We start from the raw sequence: 7083 nt of genomic DNA, 5'->3' as shown, positions 1-7083 counted from the left end.
TAGTCCCTTTTTAGTAGATATATGCTGGAGAGACTAAGAGAGGCCCTTTGGGGATAAGTTTACATCATTCAAAACTTCTTTTAATTTGAGGACTATCTTGTAATCTTGAGATCTTATTATAACTTCACAGACATCCTAAGAAACTTTAACTCTAGCTCTGATACCATGTTTTTCATGACTCGAGACTACCCTTAATCATAACATGGTGCTTAGAACTATAAGAGATCACATACTAAACCGTAGTACTGACATAATACATGAGCAATTGACTAAAACATAAATAAGGGCTAAATTGACTGAGTGAAAGTATAATCATGGAATAAACTTGATTAATACATCTACTATTAGAAAGTTTATTTACAACCTCTATGATCTAAAAAAAAATTAATACGACAAATCTAGCAAATTATCTATGAAGCCTCTATTAATACCGACTATAAGAAGCCGAGACGTAGCCCCCCAACTATCCCTAATCAATACATATGAATACAAATGAAATAATGGATCTACAACTGACTTGAGTCCTAAAAATAAGAGAACTTATCACCTGCTGGCTGGATGCTGTGATTTGCCTTACTAGGATCCTGATAGTAAGCACCTGAATCTACATCACATAAAAAATATAGACAAAAGAAGTATGCAATAAGTATTTTTGAATGTACTGAATATGTGAGATATCCACTAGTCATGAAAACACTAAAACTTGCTTTAAATTGAGGATATAAACCATTTACTAAAATAAGTACTTAAAATATGTTTATATGTAAAACCTGCGAGGCATAGTAAATAGTAAAATCTCTGAATCATTAGCTAAAATATTTCTCAAAATTGAAAAGATGTAGAAGCATAAATATTTTATATGATTTAAAACTGGTGTTGAACATGTTATAAAGTTGTACTGAATGCTAACTGAATGCAAAGAAGCTGAACTGAAGTACAATGACCCTATATGAAATACACAAATACTAATATGCAATGATAAGCTGAAAAGTCATAGTTAAAAGCAAGGAAAGTTGAATTGAGGGTCATGTACAAATACTAGTCTGAAACTGTGGGATATGAATTGATGCAATGACCAAGTCAATAAACATGTATGCAATACTGTACTGAATAAACTGAATACAAGATCATGCAATAATTGAGTTTGAACCATGAGAGTTACTGTTAACCGACATATAACCATGTGAGCTAAACATGGAGTTCGACGTATAATCCTCATAAAAAAGGATCCAATATACCTTGTCAGAGTATAAAGGTTGATTTGATATGGTACCACTAAACTGATGTCCAAAAGAACTAAGATGTCAAGTCTGGTCTGATTGATAACCTCTTATAACCTACGTTAGCACCATAGTTCTAGGACTTAGGGACATTTACTAAAGGTCTCAGCTTAACTGACGGGTGAGCCTTCATCCATTCATTCGCTCCTTCATCCATTCATTCGCTCGGTACTAAGTACTACTTCCAACTGAATATAAGTTGATATAATGAATAACTCCATAATACTGAAGTACTGAGACTTAAGTATTAGCGCTTTATCTAAAAGCATTCTAAATCATGAAAATTGAAGGACTGAGTATTCAACTGACAATACATGATATCCTAAGTCATCATGTGTTCATAACCCACTTTCTCTGAAGAATGCAACTAATAATGACAATTTATTAATTGGAAGAAAAAAGAAAAATTTTATAGCACAAGTCCAAAATACTGAATATCAATATACTAAGGATTCTTAAAATGAAAAGTCTGTAAAGATAATAAATTTCATGAAAAAAATGGCATGTCAACTAATATAGACTGAAATCCACATGCATAGTTCATTCTAAATGAGGTTGAAATCTATTAAAAATGCGTAATTCTTCACGTATTAAAATAATTGAGTTAAATCCATGAATCATGCATAATCATTTTGAATGGGAACCATAATAATAAAATAACGTGAGTGAATAAAATTTCAAGAATTTAGAATAATTGGGTATTAACTCTAGATCACGAGTTCATAGAAATCATTGCAAAAAATCATATTTTAAAACTAGCTTTGGACATAAAGGTGAAAGGAATCCCTTATTGAATATATGCATACCTGATTATGAAGCTTTTTGATCGAAGAACTTGGTGGAAACTTGACTTTTCTTGAGCTTGAGGAGAAAATCAAATGTTATTGCCTTGAGAGAATTTTGGCAGAGTTTGGGAGCTTGGTCATTGTTATGAGGGAGAAAACAGAATAATAATAGGATATCATGCCTCAAAATATCCTAAAATGACTTGATATTGGGCTAAAAATCTTGAAAAATGACCAAAAAAACCTTTAGTAAACATAAAAAAAAGTTGTTGAAAAATTGCACCAGGATTCGTGTGTTGGACCACATATGGATCGGGTCCCAGTCACATGGTTCGTATGACAGCTTGTATGTTTGGACAACCTGATAGTACTTTACTAAAATGGTCATAACCTTTTACTCCGATATCGGGTTAAGATAAAATTAGATGTGTTGGAAAGAAGATTCAAGGAGATTTTTTTGGTGGATCTTGAGATTCAGAATTTCTAATATTCTATAAGTAAAACTCATTTGAAGTTGACTATAGAGAGATCCTACACAAAAAGTCAATCAGTAAGGAAGTTTTCAACTTGGCCATGAGCTAGGAACTATTTGTGGCCTTAATTCATGTCTAAATCACTCATCATACTACCAAATTACTATTTCTGATTGTATATATGCTTGAAGAATGATTCTAATATTATAGCTTGAATTTTAAAGATATTAGTCTTGTTGCCTAAAAAATACATTGTTCAGTGTTTGACAAATATGAGACCGATTATTTCAAGTAATTTTCTTATCAAGGTGATATCTATAGAGCTTCATAATAGACTTGAGACACATCTTCCTATGCCGATTTTAATAAAACCAATCTGGTTTTGTAAAAGGAAGAAACTTCACTCAAAATGTCCTTTGGTATCAAGAAATCATTACTGACATTAGAAACAGGGCCAATTATGCTAATGTAGTGATAAAACTTGACATGGCTAAAAAAATACGATATAGTGGATTGCTGGAAAAATGGGTTTTGATCACAAAGTAGTAGATATGATCTGGAGGCTGGTGGTTAATAACTAGTATTTAACTTTTATAAATGTTCAATTCTATGGTTTCTTTCATTCTATAAGAGGTATGAAACTAGAAGATTCTTTATCCCCTATACTGTTTATCTTATTTGCAGAAGTGATTGCTAGAGCATTGAACTCTTTATTTAATAAGAAGGACCTCAAGGGCTTTGGAAAGCCAAAATGAAGTGACAAAATTAACCATCTAGCTTATGCAAATGACACTATTTTATTTGTGTCAGCCGATAAGATATCTTTGCAATTGGTGATGGGTACATTGGAGGAATATGAACAATAGTCAGGGCAGAAGATTAATAAATAAAAAAGTTCTTTTAATATCCATGATAAAACAACAAATGCTATCACTCAGGAAGTGGAAGACCGGTCATGCAATAAAGAGGAAAATAAATTTTTCAGAGCTGATCTAAAAGGTAAATAATAAGCTTCAGTCTTGGAAAGAGAGAATTTATCTTTTGGAGATAAATCTGTATTGATCAATAATATGTTAAATACAATCCGTATATACCTATTGTCTGTAGTAATTCCTCCTAAATGTGTCATCCCTAATTTACATAGATTTTTTTCAAGATTTATATGAAGTTTCAAGAAGGTAGGCAAAAACAAGCGTTGGGTTTCTTGGACTGATATTTGCAGGCAAACGATGAATGTGGACTTGGATTTAGGTCACTAATTGATAATTTTAAAGTTTTATTTGCCAAACTGTGATGGATTTTCAGAACATAGAAATCCACATGGACTATATTCATGTGGAACAAATATTAAAAAAGGTATACACCTCAGGTGGTTGAATGTAGAGAGGGTTCACAAACATGGAAATATATAATTGGATCCAAAGTTATGTTGATCAAGAGATATGGTGGGAACCTACGTGTAGACATTCTAATATTTGGAATGATAATTGGACAAACTTGGGGCACTACATCGCTACTTACCAATCACTAGTTCTGATGTTCATCAAGCAGAAAATGTGAACCAATTATTCGATGAAGGAAGATGGAACACTCGTTTTCTAGAAGAATTATTTCCAAAAGAGATATGCAATCATGTGCTACATTATTTGATGGTAGAATAAGTTTCAGAGGACAGGGACATACCTAGGTAGATTCTCAACTCCTCAAGGAAATTCACTGTTAAATCGGCTTGGGATATAGTGAGACAACAAGAAGAGGTACAAGAATATTTCAAACAATTATGGATAAACTTGGGTCAAAATTTGATGTTTGGGAGAAAAAAATTCAAAACTCAAAAGCCAGGCATAAAGAGATGCCTTTTAAAGTATCCTTTTTCTCTGTGGAAATTATGGAAGAAAAGAGTTCCCATAAGGGAAGTACTAGTAAGATCAGGGTTTTTGAGGAGGTGATATGCAAATGTTATGAAGAAATGTTCATGAATCTATTAAGCACTTATTCATTATATGTTACCTAGCTAACAAAATGTGGTGCAGCTTCGCAGCTGCAGCTGGAGTTAATGGCCCTTTTTTGTAACTTAGGGATTCAGTTATGAAGTGGTGGAAAGCTTATAGAGCTTCAAAGCTCTAATTAGTTTTCAATACAGTTCCTATGTTCATAATTTGGCAGGTCTGGAAGAGAAGGAACATCACTATTTATCAGGAAAAGATGTCTTATGTGGGAATGGAGATCGAAGTAAATCAAAACCTAATTCTGCTGGCAAGGTATAATTATCCTTGATTGAAAAATTTACTAAAAAACTGGCCTGACTTGGTAAAGTTTCTTGAGGAGTATTCTACCACTTTAGTCTGTTGAATTGTGATTTGGAATTCTCCCATTTTAGGAAATTTCAAATGCAACTTTGATGGTTCATCCATAGGAAACCTAGGCCCTACTTCAGGGGCTTTTTGTATTAGAAAAAGAGAAGAAGATTTTATATATGCTAAAGTTAGGAGGCTGTGGCGATGGGACTAATCTAATGGCAGAAGTGGTGGCATTAAGACTAGGCCTGGAATATTGTGTTGATCATAATCTTCTTACTCTAACACGAGACTGGATCTTTTAGTCTAAAGAAGATAATAGATGGGAAGTTCCCCGGTGAGCTAGTGTATTGCTATGGAAATCAAGAGAATAAGAATGGTGATGTTTGAAACAGATGTGATGGTGCACACTCTCAGAGAAGGAAATAAACTGACTGATTTTTTTACTAACCATGCTTTCTGTTTTGCAGGCACACAAAGATTAAAATACTAAACATTATAGGAAAGACCAACAGAAGTAAGAGGCTATTAACATTGAGAAAGCTAAATTGCTTAATTTCAGGATAAGAAGATATCAAAAATGGTGAATATAACAGTCATGAAAATAATTAAGGATGGTATCACATAACCAATCTGTGGAACAACTATTATATGACCAATACACAACAGTTAGCACAATAATGGAACCAGTACAACAAAGACATTGTATGGATATAACAACGGAAAAATAAATAACCTATCATCCCTGGCGTTCAAAATAGTGGCATCAACTTTTAATTAAGATCATTCTATGGGATAAATTGGAGGATGGGTAAATATCTCACTGGAACATGAAAAAGAAATCGATTAGGGGCAACAACATGGTAAAGACGAATAGAATTGACAAGTCAGAGTACCTAATTGGGGAATATCCGTATCGAGGCTATCAAAAGGTAAAACAACAATATATGTAACTTATCTGGACAAGCATGCCAAAAGTTGAGCTACAAACATCAAGGTGGGAGGATTTTATGTTGCATCAGTTACTTCAAGGACTGTAAGAGTGTAAAAACTTCAAAATAAAACCTTGAACTCACCAGATCTTCCCCTATTAAGTTGAAAAAGTCTTTATTGAGCTGGTTTTCATGGAATTTGTAAGAATTTTGAATGTCTCATGTGAAAAACCCTCAACTCAACAATTTTCAAGTCTGATTTTAAATAATTCGAGGTTGAAAATGGAGTTTTTATTCCGAATCCACCTTTATTTCATTACAAGAAGGGTCGAATCAAAATGGCGGATCATTAGGTTTGATTTGTGTGAGAAAGAAAAAGATGAAGAAGAAGATACACTTTTTCTCTTTGCGGATGTCCAGACATTTCACGTCTTAGAATTGTAAACTAGCTTAGCTTTTGTTTGTTTTTGTTATTATTGATTTTGGGCCTATCAAGCCCATAAGACTTTTTATTTTTAATAAAGGCCCATGTGGCCATTTTGATTAAAACAAGACCAGATATTGACAGTATGTACTTCAAATATTGGCAAAACATATCGTCAACCCCCTAAGGTTGACGCTAACTTTCACTTAGATACTTTAACTATACATTTTTCATTTTAAACACCTCATGCAGGCTTCCATTATGTCATTTTGATACCTTTTTAATAATTACCAAAATAAATTAGGAAAGTGTAATAAACCCACTAATGATGTGGCATGCAATGAATTAAATAATTACATGTGAAATTTTAATTTTTAAGAAAATTATTTTAATATCTTTTACTCCACCTCCCCCTTCCCTTCGAATCATATTCTCCAACATACCTAAAAAAAATTTAAACATCAAGGTGGGAAGATTTTATGTTGCATCAGTTACTTCAAGGACTGTAAGGGAGTAAAAGTTTCAAAATAGAACCATGAACTCACCAGATCTGCCACTATTGAGTTGAAAAAATCTTTAATGAAATGGTTTTCTTGGAACTAGTGAGAATTTTGAATGTCTTATGTGAAAAAACCTCAACTCAACAATTTCCAAGTCTGATTTTAAATGATTCGAGGTTGAAAATAGAGTTTTTATTCCGAATTCACCTTTATCTCATTACAAGAAGGGTCGAATAAAAATGGCAGATCATTAGGTTTGATTTGTGCAAGAAAGAAAAAGATGAAGAAGAAGATACACTTTTCTCTTTGTTGATGTCCAGACATTTCATGTCTGAGAATTGTAAATATCTAGCTTAGCTTTTATTTGTATTTGTTATTATTGATTTTGGGCC

The 7083-nt window shown here is 32.9% G+C and overlaps 1 long non-coding RNA gene across 2 annotated transcripts; it reads right to left on the bottom strand.

The window, feature by feature from the left end:
- Positions 1 to 315: 315 nt before the first annotated feature.
- Positions 316 to 6730, bottom strand: LOC107850406. Of its 2 annotated transcripts, none has more exons than XR_001668582.2 (2): positions 2087 to 6730; positions 316 to 604 (listed from the first exon to the last, which is right to left on the bottom strand). It is a non-coding gene; the product is annotated as an uncharacterized LOC107850406 (long non-coding RNA). The 2 variants fall into 2 exon arrangements; XR_007048642.1 differs by having other exon boundaries at positions 5912 to 6730.
- Between the last annotated feature and the right edge of the window lie 353 nt (positions 6731 to 7083).

Source organism: Capsicum annuum, chromosome 12, assembly GCF_002878395.1.
Source record: "Capsicum annuum cultivar UCD-10X-F1 chromosome 12, UCD10Xv1.1, whole genome shotgun sequence".
Taxonomy (NCBI): Eukaryota; Viridiplantae; Streptophyta; class Magnoliopsida; order Solanales; family Solanaceae; genus Capsicum; species Capsicum annuum.
The sequence above is the reverse complement of the archived record's forward strand: the minus strand, read 5'-3'. Positions and strand labels throughout refer to the sequence as shown.